The following is a 17,352-nucleotide window of genomic DNA, read 5'->3' on the forward strand; positions in this document are numbered from 1 at the left end:
TGAGAATGTCCTACAAAGTTTTACAGGCAAATAGTAGCATCAATCTGTGCTCTGCTGGCAAGAGACAGAACAAAGTCAGTTATGCACATACACTCAATAAGGTTTTACTTCATAATTTCCATGGCTAGTGTCATCTAGAAGCAAAAATACATAGAATATATACTTCCATCATTTGAATGTTTGTCCTCTTCAAAACTCACTTAGACATTTAGTTGCTATTGTGATGATACCAGGAGGTATACTTTTCCAGAGGTGTCTAGGTCATGAGGCTCTTCCCTCATAAATGGATGGTTCTTATTGCCATGGAAGTGAGTTTCCTATAAAAGGGCAGGGTTTATCCTCTTGTCCTTTTCATTTTCTCTTTTCCTTTCTGCCACATGTTGTTTTCTGTCATGTTCTAACACAACAAGATCTTCTTCCTAGACCAGCACATTTATCTTGAGCTTTCCAGCCTCCACAACTATGGGCCAGTAAACTTCTGTTTATTATAAATTATCCAAACTCAAGGTATTCTGTTATAAGAATAAAAATGGACTGACAGATGCCCATTCACCAAGGAGGGGGCATCAAATTAATGAAGCCAATCCTGGAAAGCATTATGTTAGGTGAGATCAGCCAAGCACAGAAAGAGAAGGGACATATGTTTTTTTGAATATGCCCAAACTAGAGAGTATTAGGGATACCAGATAATGAAAGGGAAACTTCAGAAAAGCTAAAATGGAAGGGTAGGAGATGACGAAGGCTGAGGTTGATTAATGGAGGAGCTACATTTGAATATGTGCATACGTGTGAATGTAGCATGGTCAACCTGGACATTCATTGTTGGGAGGGGGGAAGGAGAAACGGGACGGAGGGCACCAAGCACTGTGTGACTGTATGACATTTTCAATAGGATCCACATAAAAAAGAAAAGAAAATATATAATGAAGCCAAACACCTAAAAGACTATGAGGTTAGGAGTGAAAGCCCCTACAACTTAGACCTATACCACTGGGGAAGGAGTAGAGGGAATGAGCATGTCAAAGTGGATATCAGCATAAACCATCTGGGGACCAAGGACTAGATCAGACCTACTCTTCCTAAAGCAGTGATCCAATATGGGAAACGCAGGACTTAAATGAAAACTGGGATAACTGGGGTTAAAATCAGGAAGCAAATTCAGTGACCGAAAAAGAAGGGAAGTTTTATTTCTTATAACTTCTGGGTTAATGGGCTGAAAACCATATTGCTACATTTATTATTATATGTACATGCACTGCCATATGCTAATTTCTAAAAGTTTAGAAGATTTGTCTGTTATAAATTCAAATGAACCATTGCCTCTTATATTTAATGATCAAGCACAAAGGATAGTAGGGATGGATTGATTCATTATGATTTTGACTCCTGACTGATTCATTATGTTTTTGAGCCTCCATTTTCATATTGTGAGTGATTCTTGAGAAGTGGTACATATTCTTGACAGAGGAATAGGCAAAAGTGGTTAACAGGAATGCAAAGGGCCTCTGAGTGTTTTACTCTTAAAGTGTTTTAGAGATTTACTTTGAACAAAAATGGTATTAAATATACCAAAAAGACAAATAAATTGACACCACTACAAAATTTAAAAAGTCATCAGAGCGAAAATTCTAGTTAAAATACTAATTTTAAAGTTTGAAAGCATTTGTCTCAAGTGTTAAGGAAAGAATATTTGAATATATAAAGATCTTTATAGCATGAGTTTCAATGTATTTATTACTAATAATGCTGCTTTTGAACATTGATCTCAGAGAAGCCACCCACTTGGCAAATAAATCAGCAATTCCTGTTACCAGAGCACTTGCCATGAATGTCAGTCCCTGACGAGGCAGATTAATTTCCCATGAACACGTCATTAAAGCTGCAATATGCAATGTCTCAGCAATCAAAGATCCTACGAAGCCCCAAATATGCAAAAGCAGCAGTTGAAATGCAATTTACTTTTTGCTGAAGGAAAATGATCAGCCAGGCACAAAATCCAGATTGTGGAAGAGAAAATGAGCAGGACAGAGCCACAAGAGAGTCTCAGAGTCACTTACTTTTAAAGTCCTTCTCAGGACTCAGCTCTGTGCTGAATGTTTCCCTTGAGACTATCTGTGATAGACCACTGTGATAGACCACTGGGGAGATTTGAAAGGTGTCCTCTAAGTATTAATTCCAGAAAGTATGGAAATGTCAAAAAAATCAAATGATTTTTATATGTTTCTTGTGTGTCCTCATATAATGCCTTCATTTTAAATAGCACTTAGTCCACAGTATGTAGCATATTAACTAGCTGGAATCTCTAGTCCCTGTGATTGAAGGAAAAGAGACAGCCACATAAAAACTGCAAAGAACAAAAGACTAGCACGCTGTTAATGAGAGAGAGAGAGAGGGAGAAAGGAAGAGAGGAAGAGAGGGAGAGAGAGAGAGAGAGTGAGTTAACTGGGGATACTTTATCAGAGAGGCTCATTAAGCTCTGTTACCATATACAAAGCCTGACCAAGAAAATTCGTACTGTGCCTTATTTCTTATTTTGCATTTCCTCATGCAGAGGATAAAATTTGTCGCTGTGACTTAATGCATTCATCACTCTTTCATTAAAAATGGATTTCAAAGCCAGTCATACACTTAAATTCTTCAACTCACTGTTATGGGATAACATAAAACACAAAGACTGGAAAAATGAGGGAATTTCACTTATTAAGTGCCTAGCCTATGCCAAATCCTTTGCTAAATATTTGCACGCTTGAGTTTGTTAAGCATCTGAAGTAGTTTTTATCTCTGCAGATTTGGAAAGCTGGGGTTAAAACGTTCCTGATCACACAGCTAAAGAATAACTGCAACGAGTCTCAAAGGAAAACTCTTTTGAACTCCAGAGTCCTTGTTTATGCCACCCTGCCATGATCTTCCTTTCATTCAAGACAGAGAAGTAGTAAATATTATGCTTGCTTTATAGCAGAGTCACTGAGGTTAGGGGAAAATAAGCACCTTGGGGCACCGTGTTAGAAGAGCTGAGTGGGAAGTCAGACAGATGCTCTGTTCCCAGGAGCTCCACTGACAATATCTGTTGCCCAGTTGCCATCTCTTACCCAGATTGTTCAGAGGAGCTAATATTATCCCTTGGGGGACCCTCACATGTTACCAACTGAAAAAAAAAATGGGAAAAAGCCATTAAATACTTAAACACAAAATGAAGAGGCATCACGGATTTCTGTAAAAAGAAATTATTCCTGACTAACTTATGCAAGGCCTTTAAGCAGGTAAATAAATATGTGTGCAGGGAAGAATCCATCGCCATAACTGAAGACACATTTAGGCTTTCAAAAATCTTTTCCAATGAAAGCCATTTGTCTTGGTTAATATTCTTACTGCTATAATCCAACTGACCACACAACTTAGAAGACAGAAGGTTTATTTGTTCACAGTTTTGGAGGATTTCAGGTTTAATCCATGTGAATCCAGGGTCTGCAGAGCTCAGAGTGTGGCAGCAGGAAACAGCTAGGTCTAAGTCTCTGTTCTCACATCATGGAGGCTGTGAGAGAGAGAGAGAGAGAGAGAGAGAGAGAGAGAGAGAGAGAGAGAGAGAGAGAGAGAGAGAATAGTCTCTAAGACCATATCTCCAGAGATCTACTTGGTCACTACCCAGTACATACATTTTAATGGATTTATCCACTGATGAGATATCAACCCCTATGACTCAATTATAGGAATTCTGAATATTAATACATGAGCTTTTCAGGGGACACTTTATATCTAATCACAATACTATTGGTCATATAATTACCAGACATTTTGTGACCTGTTTTGCCAGGTCTAGGGAACTCTAACAAAGATAAAAACCAGTGAAGGAAAGAAAGGGATATTTTGTATAATGAAGAAATGTTGAGTAATATAGCACCCCAAAGATTAATGCTTAGAAAAAGTTTACTGTAAAAATGTGATGCATAATGTTAAGGAATAAAAACTCCACATTTGGACACAAGAACACATTCTAATCTGAAACACCAAGATAGCAGACGGGGGAAGATCTCTCCAGGAACATTTGAATGGGCTAGAAGATGAAAAGCAAATTTCAAGTCGTGAAGAAATAAGTAATTGACATTCAATAATTCATTTGACACCTACCAATTTTTTTAGTTTCTAGGCCAGACACTAGAAATAAACAAAATATTCAAAAAAAATCATTTCACAGTTTGTAAGTGCAATGTTGTGATCTAGGGTGCCAAATGTTTGGATAAGATAGATGAAAGTTCCTTTAAAGGATATATAGTGTAGATGCAAACAAAAACTAACACAATATGATAAGTATAAGGAAAGACAAACACAAAAAGTGCTTTAGCACAGAGTTTCTCTACCCTTGAATTATTGATATTTTAAGCTAGATAATTCGTCGTTGTGGGAATTGTCCTGGGTATAACCAGATGTTTAGCAGCATCCTGACCTCTGCCCATTAGATGACAGCAGCATCCTCATACCCCAAGTGGTTTTTGTTTTTGTTTTTGCTACTGGGGCTTGAAATTTCAGATTCTCTGAACTACACTGCCAGCCATTTTTATTTTTTAATTTTGAAACAGGGTTTCTCTAGGTTGCTGAGAATCTTGCTAAGTTGCCGAGGCTGTCCTCAAACCTACAATCCTCCACAGGTGTGAACCACCATGCCTGGCTCATCCACCAAGTTTCTACAATAAAAATCTCTCCAGACATTGCCAGATGTCATGAAGGAAGGATGTACAATTGCTTCCCATCAGGGATTTCCCTTGCTTCAGCCATGTGAACAAGGGGCATCTAAGTCAGCTCCGAGGGATGGTGGTGGGAAGGAGTGGAGTGGAGAGTGGTGAGAGATTGAAAGAAAACTTTGGCAGGCAACGTCAGGATGTAATCTCAGACCATGAGTAGGTTGCAGCCAGCCAGAGGCATGAGCATTCCAGATCAACAGCATCTATGGAGATAGAAAGAAGAGAAAAGCAAGGTTTCTCAATGGAATCCAATACACTCTGCTTCACTGAACACTTCTGTTGTGCCTACTGACTGCAGAAGGTCAAAGGAGCTAACAATTCAGTTCAACGATGCCCAGTTTTAACTTTGATGCACACTTGCATACTTTGATATTGTGCTTGTGGGGTTTGTCTCATAGAATTCATTACTAAAACTTATTTTTTTTTAAGTTGAGGAGTGGTTTTTCTACTATCAGTAGTTCATTTCTAAAGCAAAATTACTCTATGCACCTATTTTCTAATATTTGTCTTGAGTGACAGGTAAAATGTTGGCATTAAGCAAAGGCTAATTTATGAGGCCACAGGGAAATTCAACATTTATTTCTGTAGTCAGATAGAGTTGTTCAAGTTTGCTAGTCATTTTGGTGGGCAACTACTCAAGACCTGCTATTTAAATTACAGGGGTGGGGGAAAGAAAAATAATTAAAGTAGAATACGATAAGCTTACCTGCTTGTTTTTTTCAGACAGTTTTTTTTTTTGTTGTTTGTTTGTTTGTTTTTTGGTGATACTGGGGTTCCTGGAAGCCCTTCTACCTCCGGGCTACACTCCCAGACCTATTTTTTATACTTTTAAAATTTGGAAATAGGGTCTCTTAAGACAGTGTGGCTGGCTTCGAACCTGCGTGATCCTCCTGTCTCTGCCTCCCAAGCCTGGGTATTATAAGCATGCGCCCGGCTTTTGGAAAGTTTTTGTCTGGAGTTTTTAGTTTTCTCAGGCTTCTTTTGCATGATCCTACCTAGAATTCCTTCTTTTTCTTTAACCATTTTCTCATTCAGTTTCATTTTCTGTCCTCCATATGAGGGCCACTGCTTAGGCTATTTTGGTGTTCCTCAGGTATGCCTACATTAATTAATCTCTATGAGTGGCTTTCAGTAATTTGGGAGTGAAATAGGATAAAAAATAGTGAGACAGAGTGTGACAAATTATATGAGCTATTTTTTTTTTTTTTTTGGTACTGGGGACTGGATCCAGGAGCATTCTACTTCTGAGCTAGACCTTCAGCTCAATCTTATGTTTTTAGTTTGAAATAGGGTCTTGCTAAGTTTCTGATGGCCTTGCTAAGTTGTTGAGGCTGGTCTCAAATCTGCAGTCCTTATGTGTCAGCACCCCCAGTTACTGGGATTACAGGCGTGTGCCACCATGTCCAGCTGGCTGGCTTACTTTCATTTTGAGTGAGCATGCAGCCATGATCAAGATCACTGCCAAGAGGAAGGACTGGCAATGAGGCATTTATGCTTTAGATTTTTAGTGTACTGACCAAAAAATAAAAAAATAATTAAAAAAGAGATTTACAATTTTAGAGTGTCAGTTGTTCAAAGCATTCTTCCTGGGCAGTTAACCAAACCTATGGCTTCAGATACCACCTATACATCCACCTGTAACTGTGGTTCTTTCTGGCCCATCTGGAGCTTCTTCTCCAAACCCAAACCATCGCTATACATCCGTGGATGTCCCACAGGCACCACAAACCTAGTGCATCCTAATGTGAATTTATTTATTTACTTTCCAAATCTCTCTCCTCTCATAGTTTCTGTATAAGCAAGAGTTATAACTCTCCATCTAGAAGGGATAAAGATCTGTTCATCTCAGGTTCTGTCTTCCTTGATAGCTCCTTGAAGCCACTTACCAAGAGATCAAGAGCTGGATTCTCTTTAAAATATTTTCTATCATTCTATCCTCTTTCTCACTGACTGTGTGCTGCTGTTGTTGTTGTTTTAAATCACAGACTGCCTTTTTTCTTGTTTCACAGTGGTGTCACAGAATAGTCAGATACTACATTGCTTTCTAGATATAACTGAATTGAAATTTGTTTGGCTACTGGGGATTGAAACTAGAGACTGTCTACCTCTGAGCCACACCCGTAGCACTATTTCATTTTTTACTTAGAGACAGGATCTCACTAAGTTGCTGAAGCTGATCTTGAGCCTGCATTCCTCCCATCTCAGCCTCCCAAGTCCTGGGATTACAGACGTGCTCCACCATAACTGGCCCAGCTTCAAATCCTAAACTTTCCTCACTCTATCCCTAGAATTGTAGGATAAATGGATTCTTTCCAGCCAAGTAATCAACGAAGTCCTCTTACACTGCATCATTCATAGTCATTTATCTTTATTCAGCCCCAAGACCACAAACCTGGCTCCAGTCACTGCCGTATTTTTCCTGGGAAAATGAGCAGTCTTACTATTGTTCTTTTTGTGGCTATTTCTGCCAGTTTATAATCCATTCCCCACATGGTGTCCATTGTAATCATTTAAAAATATCACACCACTGTAAAACCTTTAATAGTTTCTTGTGAACTAAGAAAAAAAAATGTACAATCTCTAACATGCCCATGAGACCATGCCTGAGCTGCTCGCCCCTCCTAGTTTTCCAAACTGACCTCAATTTGCTTCCCCCGGCTCGGTCTCCCCAAGTCACAATGGCCTTCTTTCAGGTCTGCGAGTGGGCCTGGTTCCTTCTTTCCCCAGGGTCTTCCCACACACTGTTTTCTCTGCCTAAAATATTCTTCCCTTCATGTTTTCCCTCACGAAGTCTTACTTATCCTTTGGGTATCTACTTACCAAATAACTTGTGGTTTTTCAAACACGCCAGGCTATTTATGTCACGATTACTTGCTATTTTTATGAAATAGTCCTTCCCTTATCCCACATGGCAGGACTCTGTCCTAAAGAACTCAGTTCATGAGAAGCTTCCTGAGCCAGAGACACTTTCTGAAAACCTCAGACTGATTTGGACAGCCATCCTCCTTGTTCCTGTGGATTGCATTCTAACTTTATCCACTGTGTTTCAAATTCAAGTCTCCTGAGAGATTTTTTTTTTCTGTATTGAATTTCTCCTTCCTAATGAAAATATTAACCCAGTCACATTGATTTAGTAAATAGTCCAGTAGAAATCCTGTGCTGGGTTTCCTGGGAATTGAGTTTTAAAATTCCAGGGCAACGTGAAGTCAGAACTTTCCTTTTATTGTTCAAATTTAGTGATTTTCTCTAGTGACCCAGAGCAAAAAACAAACAAAAAATTATACTTCTTACATTTCTGTCTTTGGAGTAAAATTATTTGGGTAACTCTGAGCTTTTCTAGATTCACTCTTCTTCTCTTTGCAATCTCAGAAGTTACAAGAGCATGGGGAAAGATAAATGTTTTTATTTTTAATATTTGTCATGCATAGTTAATATTTTAATAACCTCATGTTTTTGTGGCTCTCATGCAAAAATGCATGCTTGCCCTTGTTGTATTTCACTACTTTAGGGTGTACTGAGTCACTACAAATAGCTTTTTCACAGAGATGAAGGCTGGTTTCTCTTTGCACGCCACACAGGGCCTAATAGGTTTATGCAGGAAAAACTATTGGAAGCAATATTTGTTTTAAAGGATGATGGGAAGGGTTTCACAGGGCAGCTTCACTCTGTGGGCGATAACTTCAAAACACCCATGATTCAATTATTAATTATTCCATTATCTATTTTATTATATACAGTATTCAAAAGCAGCCATAAACATGTACGCCAAAAAGTAATCAGATTAGTAAACAATACTCAGATTTATCTTCAGTTGTCATGGGAGGTTTTTGCTGGCCAAAGAATAACAAGTATGATTATCTTCTTTTGAAAACATCAAGAGGAATTTGTTACATGAGGGAGGATAGAAATGCCCAGGTAAGGCATTCTGTGGGGTTCACCTCTTTGAATTATAGAGTTTTCTGGAAAGACTACTTATAAAATATTACTTGCATAATTCCATAGAATATAACAAACACTATTAACATGAGAAAGAAACATTTGCCGATATGAATTCTACTGGTTTGCATTTTTCTTTATTTTTGTCCTCTGGACTGTATTAGATGTGGGCTCTGGGTATGTTATGGTTTGGACTTCATTTTTTATTTTTTATTTTTTTTACTTTTTGGTGATACTGGGAATAGAACCCTGGGCCATTCTACCTCTGAGCTATACCCCGGTCCTATTTTTTATTCTTTATTTTGAAACAGGGTCTCACTGAGTTGCAAAAGGCCTCACTAAGTGACTGAGGCTGTCCACGAACCGCGATCCGCTTGTCTCAGTCTCCCAAATGCTGGGATTACAAGCGTGTGCCACCACGCCTAGCTCAGTTTGGACTTTGAATGTATCTCATGTGGTAGACATGGCAGCCATGATCAGAGTGGCCTTGGTTGCTAGGGAAATGTCTCTGGGGGCATGACCAAGGACAATGTTTTCCTAGGCCAGCTACTTCAATCACCTCCTTATTCTTTTTTCTCTGCTACCAGGACACCAATTCTCATTCTCTCTCTCTGCTCCCTACTCTGATACCCTGAGGACCTCCAGTGCTGGCTCCTACAAGGAATCTGGTGTTACATGGACTATCTATGAGACCTCTGAAATCTCCAGATTCTTCAGCAAATAAATCCTTCTTCCTGTAAGGATTGCATGTCAGGTGTTTGAGTCACAATGGTGAGAATGCTGCCTGGGCCAGGGAAGATGAGCCTCTTTTGGCTTAATTCTGGAAATAGAAGGACTGCATTAGTACTATTGCAATTAATCATGTCTTTGTTGGACAGGATCGGGGTTTCTCTGAAGGTTTTAGCCAATTTTTACTTGTTTAACTTAATCATCAAAATCAGCTTAATCATCAAAATCAGATCTTGTTATATAATTACTCTTAAACTTAGGCCATTGATTGGCAATACCCATCTCTTAGAAACTAGACTCTACTCTCTTATGTTAATGGCTTCTGTAGGTCAATATTTTAGGTCAAGGGATAGCACCCTGGGGGAGAAGTGCTGCTTACTGGCTACATACTAGTGATGTTGTGCACAATGGACATAAACATAACTCAGTTATGGACAGGAAGGAAGTGATGAGCAGAAGGTGCATAGAAAAGACTGGGAGAATCACGACATATCTTCTTTCAGATCTTCCCCATTTTTTTCTGTTTTTTTTATATTTTTTTATTTTTTTCAGCCGTGTTCCTGTGACCTTCAATTTAGGACAATTTGGATTTTTTTACTCTACAAGATAAAAATTTATCTAGACCTCAGCAACTTTTAAAATTTTCTAACCACAGATAAATAGAGTCATTCTTAGCACAAACATATTTTCTTCCATTTTAGTATTCTTCAACCGAAGTCCTCCTTGGATTTTATTAAGAGATGCAAAATAAATTGGCATCATAAATAGGGTACATTTTATGAAGTTCTTCAAACTCCAGGTTCAATTATGTGTAGGGTTTGTGTCTCCAGAGACAACTAGCATTGACTGAATTAGTTGTCTTCTGCCAAAAATAGAAACTTTCAATTTCTCAGCTTGAGATAGGGATATTCTCATTGAACCAAACTCTACCTTCATATACAGGCTTATATTTTAAAATCTATATTATGTAACATTCTACTTTTTGTATATTTTTTCATTGGCACATTATAATTATACTTCATTATGAGGTCCAGAGTGAGAGGCACATACATGCACACAGCACTTGGTGAGTATTTTCCCAATCCCACTCCAATCCTCCTCTTTACCATAAATAATTTGAGATCAACATTAGCAAATTGATGGCATTAAATTAAAAAGCTTTCTCTGCAGCAAAGGAAACCATCAAGAGTATAAAGAAAGAGCCTACAGGTCGGATGTGGTGGTGCACGCTTGTAATCCCAGCATTTGGGAAGCTGAGACCAGAGGATCGCGGTTCTCGGACAGCCTCAGCTACTTAGTGAGACCCTCCGCAACTCAGTGAAACCCTGTTTCAAAATAAATAATAAAAATTGGGCAGAGGGTGTAGCTCTGAGGTCAAATGCCTCTGGGTTCCATCCCCAGACCCGCCAAAAAAAAAAAAAAAAAAAAAGAAAGAGCCTACAGAATGGGAAAGAATCATTGCCAGCTATTTCTCTGTTAGAAGACTAATATCTAGAATATACAAAGAACTTAAAAACCTCAACACTAGACAAATAACCTAATCCAAAAGTAAGCAATTGAAATCAATAAACATTTCACAAAAAGAAATACAAATGGCCAATAAGTCTATTAAAAAAAATATTCAACATCAGCAACCAGGGAGATGCAAATCAAAACTATACTGAGATTCCATCTAACCTCAACCAGAATGTCAATCATCAAGAATACAAACAGTAATAAATGCTGGCAAGGATGTGGGGAAATAGGAATTCTTATATATTGTTGGTGGGATAGCAAATTAGCTGCTTGGCAGATCAGAGCTATTATATGATCCACCCATACTACTTCTGGGGATCTTTCCAAAGGAATTATCTCAGAATGTTATAGTGATACATGCATGCCCATATTAATAGTAACATTCTACTTCTACCTACTAATTTCTGTATAATTTTTTAAACCATAAATAACAGAAGCCCTACTCAAAACAACTTAAATTTAAATGGCTTTAGGTTGAACCCAGATGTTTAGTGATGGCTTTCACCACCTATTAATTCTACTGTCTGTAATGCCTTTTTGTTTTTTGCAATGACTTCCCCCGTCATGGCATAATAGCCTGGTTTGTATTCACTCAGATAAATAGCCTCAGCAGAAACTATTTCCCACTGGTTCTAGTAGACATTTTCCAACACTTCCTAAATGTATTAGCTCCCTAGAGTTGCTCTAATGAGTTGCCACAAATTTATGAATGACTTGAAACCAAAGAAACTGATTTTCCCACAGTTTGGGTAGCTAGAATTCAAAAGTCAAGATGGAGGCAAGGCTGTGTGCTCAGAAGGGTTTAAGGGAGAATTCTTTCTTGCTTCTTCAGGGTCTTAGTATCTCCTGGTGTTCCCTTGCTTGTGACAGTATAATTCCAATCTCTGCTTCCTTTATTGGATGATCTTCTTCCCTGAGTCCATGTCCAAATTTCCATTTTCTTATAAGATTACCAATCATTGCAATTGGGTTTACTCTAAGACAGCGTTATAATTTGAAAACAATCTGCCAAAATTCTATTTCTAAGTAAGGACACATCCTGAGGTTCTCGGCAGATGTGAGTGTTGGGGAAACACTGTTGGACTCAATACGTTAGGTGTCACCAAGTTCTTTCCCTAAGAGCCTTTGCACTTATGAAAATAACCAGTACTCTTGAATTTTGTCTATTCAGATTAAATGTTACCTCCCCAGATAATCTTTCTACACATGATCTGAGGCAATCACTTCTTATCTTACTGCCCCTGTAGTTTCTTCCTATGCACTTACCACAACATGCAACTGTTGGCTAGCTTATTTTCTACATTAGAAGAAAACAATCTCCATGAGATGCTAGAGCCTATATCTAATTCTTTTTTTTTTACTGTTTTATCTTAGCCTCTGGCATTATTCTTCACATATGGCATGATTGTTAAGTTGGGTCCTGCACTCATGTGACTTTGTGTCACATGACCTCTGCAGGGCAAGGGAGGGGCTGAAACCCCCGCGAGAATTGGGCATTCCCGCGAGTAAACCCTCATCTCGCGAGATGCATGCCTTTAAAAGGAGAGCCCGCGTCCTCAAGCTTCGGACAGGCGCACGGGCCCCACGGTGCCTCACCCTGATCCCCGGGAGAGCCGTGCCATTAAAACTTTACATGCCATGTGTACCGGACCTCTCTCGTGTTTTTCACACTCCGCCGTACTCACTTATTTTTATTTTACTCGCATTTAATTTTTTATTTTACTTATCATTTGGTGCCGAACCGGGAGAACTCTTGGGTCCCTCCCCATTTTTTTTCCTTTTTTTTTTTTCTGTTTTCTCTTTTTATTTTTACTCTCTTTTTGAGCCCCGGACTCTCCAACCCGCCAGCAGCTCGACTGTGAGGTCCCACACCAGCGCTCCGCTTGCAGGCGTTGCTCCCACCACTGCCGCCGCTGCCGCCCCGTGCCTGCGTGGACTACCTCCTGCACGGGCCAGGACCTCTGCCTGCTGCTTGGACCTCCTAAAACCGCCGTTCCCGCCTGCCCACGCTGCCGCCGCTGGAATGGGACCGCGCCGCCCGCGGACTGCGCCACACTGCGCGCCTATGTCTTCTCCACGCCTGGCGTTGCTTAGACCCGCCTGCCGAGGCCGCCTGCCTCCTCCATCTAGGCGGCCGCCACTCTGCTAAACAGCCCCCAGCCCGCCAAGTCCAGCCCGCGCTCCAGCTGGTTCCTCCACTCGGACTCGCGCCCTGGCGCCCTTCACCCTGTGCCTGCCCACCCCTGCTGCCTGGGCCTGGCCATTCCGGTAAGCAGCCACATGGAATTACTGGGGGGGGGGGTCGCCAGCTTTGGCCCGCCATCTTGGACACGTGAAATCACTGGGGGGCCGCCATCTTGGCCCCACCATCTTTAACCCCTCCCACCTCATGGCCTCACTGGAGGCCTCACCATCCTTAACCCCTCCCACCTCATGGCCTCACTGGAGACCTCTCCATCCTTAACCCCTCCCACCTCATGGCCTCACTGGAGGCCTCGCCATCCTTAACCCCTCCCACCTCATGGCCTCACTGGAGGCCTCGCCATCCTTAACCCCTCCCACCTCATGGCCTCACTGGAGGCCTCTCCATCCTTAACCCCTCCCACCTCATGGCCTCACTGGAGGCCTCGCCATCCTTAACCCCTCCCACCTCATGGCCTCACTGGAGGCCTCTCCATCCTTAACCCCTCCCACCTCATGGCCTCACTGGAGGCCTCGCCATCTTTAACCCCTCCCACCTCATGGCCTCACTGGAGGCCTCACAATCTTTAATCCCTCCCACTTTCCACTCCTAACCAATCCTAGGAGTCAGCGGCCATCTTTCTGGCCCGAGCCAGGCAGCTTGGCACTTGCTCTGCCTGCCAACTGCCTGCGCGGGCCAGGACCTCTGCCTGCTGCTTGTACCTCCTAAAGCACCATTCCAGCTTGGTTCTCCGGTCACCGCCGGGACCTCTGGCCGGTTTGCCCCACCCGCCCCGAGCCAGGCTCACTGGCGGTGCTCCTCGGGGCCCAGCCTCAACGTCTGGCGTGTGCCTGGAAGCCATTTTGTCTCCACGCCGCGGGCCCGGCAAGCCATGCCGCCTGCGCACCCCCACTGATCCCACCTGCGCCAGCCGCCAGTGCCATCCACACCAGCCACCGGCATCCACGCGCCCCGGCTCCACCACGCTCCCAGCAGCTTCTCAGCGCTTCTGTCGAAGCCAGCGCTGGCTGGCAACACTTCACTCCGGTAAACTGCCTCCTTCCCTTGGTTAGCGGGTTCCGGACTTGGGTCTCCCGGTCCACTGGGACCTAAAAATCCAAGCGCTTGGTGACCCATTGTCCCCCGGTCCACTGGGACCACGCTGCGGATGACCAGGTCATCCTCCGGTTTTGAGAAGGAATGAAGACGTTCTTCCCTATCTCTTAACCTCTGTTTCCGAACGATTGAGCAGGGAAATCGGGGACGCCCATTTCCTGTTCTTCGTTTCCGCCCGCGAACCAATTATGGGGAGTCGAACCTTTATACTAGCAGATGCCCTGAGAGCCTGTCTGCCTTGATACGAGTTGGGAAATAGGTTGCGGTGGCCCAGGAATAGTTAGGAACTTTTATAAGCGGTCTGGTATCCTTCCAAATGCTCTCCCCCATCAGCTTCCATTTATTTTCCCACCAGCTGCCATTTTGTGATGGCGCGTAGTCACTGCCTGGTGATGTCACAGTCGCCATCTTGGCCCGCGCCAGACTGCAATTTTGCTGGGCGGCCCGCGTGGGCGCGCCCTAGGTGCTGTGGAAAACGCCGGGGCTGGGGCGACACCCTCTGCCCGTGGGGAGTCTGCGTTGCCATTCTTGCCAGACACCAGCCCCGGGACGCGCTCTTTGTGAGTATAGGTCCGTCACAGCTGACAGAACCTTAACATAGCATCTAAGTTTTAATTCCAGAGAGAAACAGGCGGAAATGGAGCATACACTCCGACTTTGCCAAAAAGCAGATCCCTGGTAGCTGCCCTTTGGCTGGCGGTGGCGGCTCAGCCCCCTGGAGCGCCACCTACGTGTGGAGGACTGCAACAACAACTACCTCCAGGAGCCTGCCTCAAGTGGGGCAAAGCCACGCCTACCAATCAGACTGCTCGGCGTGTGGCCAGGAGGGCCACTGGAACAGTGCCCTTGGAAAAGGGTGAGCCCCAGGTGCCTCAACACAGGGGGAGCACCTTTCCAGACCAGGCCCCGCCGCTGGCCCTACTCAGCCTGGCTGAAGACTGATGGCTCCTGGATCCCTCAACCTCCATCCTCTTTGCCAGCTCAGGGTAGCTCTCCAGGTACTGAGTAAGCCAGTCTCCTTTTTGGTCGCCTGCTCAATCTCATGATTTGTTTTTTTCTTTAATAGCCCTTGCCTGTTCAAGCCTCCTCAAGCGCACATCACTAAGCTGTCCAGGGTAACCTCCAATTCGCACTGCAGCTATCCACCCACCTGCCCCCCCCCTTCTGGGGGACTGGATTCCCGACTCCTCCCGGCCTGGGGCCCCTGACGACGCCCCTTGACAGCAGGAAGAAGCTAGAGGGTCCAATCGTCATCCATTATCCCTACCATCAAAAGGCCGGAATGTTAAGTTGGGTCCTGCACTCATGTGACTTTGTGTCACATGACCTCTGCAGGGCAAGGGAGGGGCTGAAACCCCCGCGAGAATTGGGCATTCCCGCGAGTAAACCCTCATCTCGCGAGATGCATGCCTTTAAAAGGAGAGCCCGCGTCCTCAAGCTTCGGACAGGCGCACGGGCCCCACGGTGCCTCACCCTGATCCCCGGGAGAGCCGTGCCATTAAAACTTTACATGCCATGTGTACCGGACCTCTCTCGTGTTTTTCACACTCCGCCGTACGCACATTATTTTTATTTTACTCGCATTTAATTTTTTATTTTACTTATCAATGATCTCAGTTAAAAGTTTTAATAAGCCGGGCTTGGTGGTGCATGTTTGTAATCCCCGCGCTTGGGAGGCGGAGACAGGAGGACTGCCCAGGTTCGGAGCCAGATGTGCTGGCATAAGAGACCCTGTTTCCAAATAAAAATATAAAATAGGTCTGGGAATAGAATAGACCCGGAAATAGAAGGGCTCTCAGGAACCCCAGTACCACCAAATAAATAAATAAATAAATAAATAAATAAATATAAAAGTTTTAATAAATGGGTGGGGGTGGGCAGATAAATAAATGAAATAGCTGACTATAAACAATGGATCTTTTTTACATAGTTGTACAACATTTTTTATTTTTTCCTATTAATTGACAATATTTTCATGGTTTTTGTATTGCTATCTGTATCAGCATTTGTAGAAAATATTAAAGGCGTATGTGGGGTAATATTTAGGGGAAAATGACAAAAAGAGAATTCAATACCTACCTTCCAGAAGCTTGTAATTTAAGACAAAATAAACAGTTTTAAAAGAGAAAAGGAAACAATAATCATCCTTAGAATTTTTATTCTAACGTTGACATTAATTAGCAACTTCTACATATTCAAAAAGCTGTAAAATTAAAATTCGTATGGGGTTTACTTATAAGAATTCTCATTTAAAATAACTCTGTGCTGAGCCAGGCATAGTGGTGCATGCCTGTAATCCCAGTACTTGGGAGGCTGAGACTACAAGATTAAAGCTTAGAGGCCAGCCTCAGCAATGTAGCAGGACTCTCAGAAACCTAGCCAAACTGTATCACAATGAAACATCACATGCCTGGGGCTGCAGCTCAGAGATAGAATACTCCTGGGTTCCATCCTCAGTTCTGGGGGGGGGGGGGAGACACTGTGTGGCAAGGCTTGTCTTATTTGAAAATGTGCATTGAATAGTGCAGCTGTGACAACAGGCTTACTTGTTTCTCCTTTTTTTTTAAAACTGGGGAACATTCCCTAACTCCTTTCAAAACGAGGTAGTGGTTGTTTTGTTGTTAATTTCTTCATTTCAGGGGGCTACAAATGGCAGAGTAGCATACTGGAAAATATCTCCTGTGTGCAAAGTAGCAAGATTCCTATAAAGTCTGGATGAGATTGCAGGGGGGCATTTTAAATGCTTAGATTCTCCAGTTAGATAAGAGTGAAATTTGACTTTTTCAACATGCTACTAAACATGTCCCGTGACAATCTGAGCCACGGTGTTGGCAATTTTCTTGGAAACAAGCCCGAGGCTATATTACTAATTTATCAGCGCCGCCATGCATATCTGCATTTGCTTTTTATAACAGTCTTGCTTTCATTGTCCTGGACCCATGTATTTATTCCCCATATTAGGGGCTAACAGTGTTTCCCTCTTTTAGTGCACCTGTCTCTAGATGAATAATTTCAGTCATCACTGTCCAGGAACCCTTTGAAAATCCCTTTGTTGATCACCACACAGATGTATCCTGGTTGGGAAGCCACACTGGAAGTCCTTAGCAACGTGGTCCTATTGTCTATCCCAGGCGGCTC

The sequence above is a fragment of the Muscardinus avellanarius genome (assembly GCF_963383645.1).
Source record: "Muscardinus avellanarius genome assembly, chromosome: 7".
NCBI classification, from domain to species: Eukaryota; Metazoa; Chordata; class Mammalia; order Rodentia; family Gliridae; genus Muscardinus; species Muscardinus avellanarius.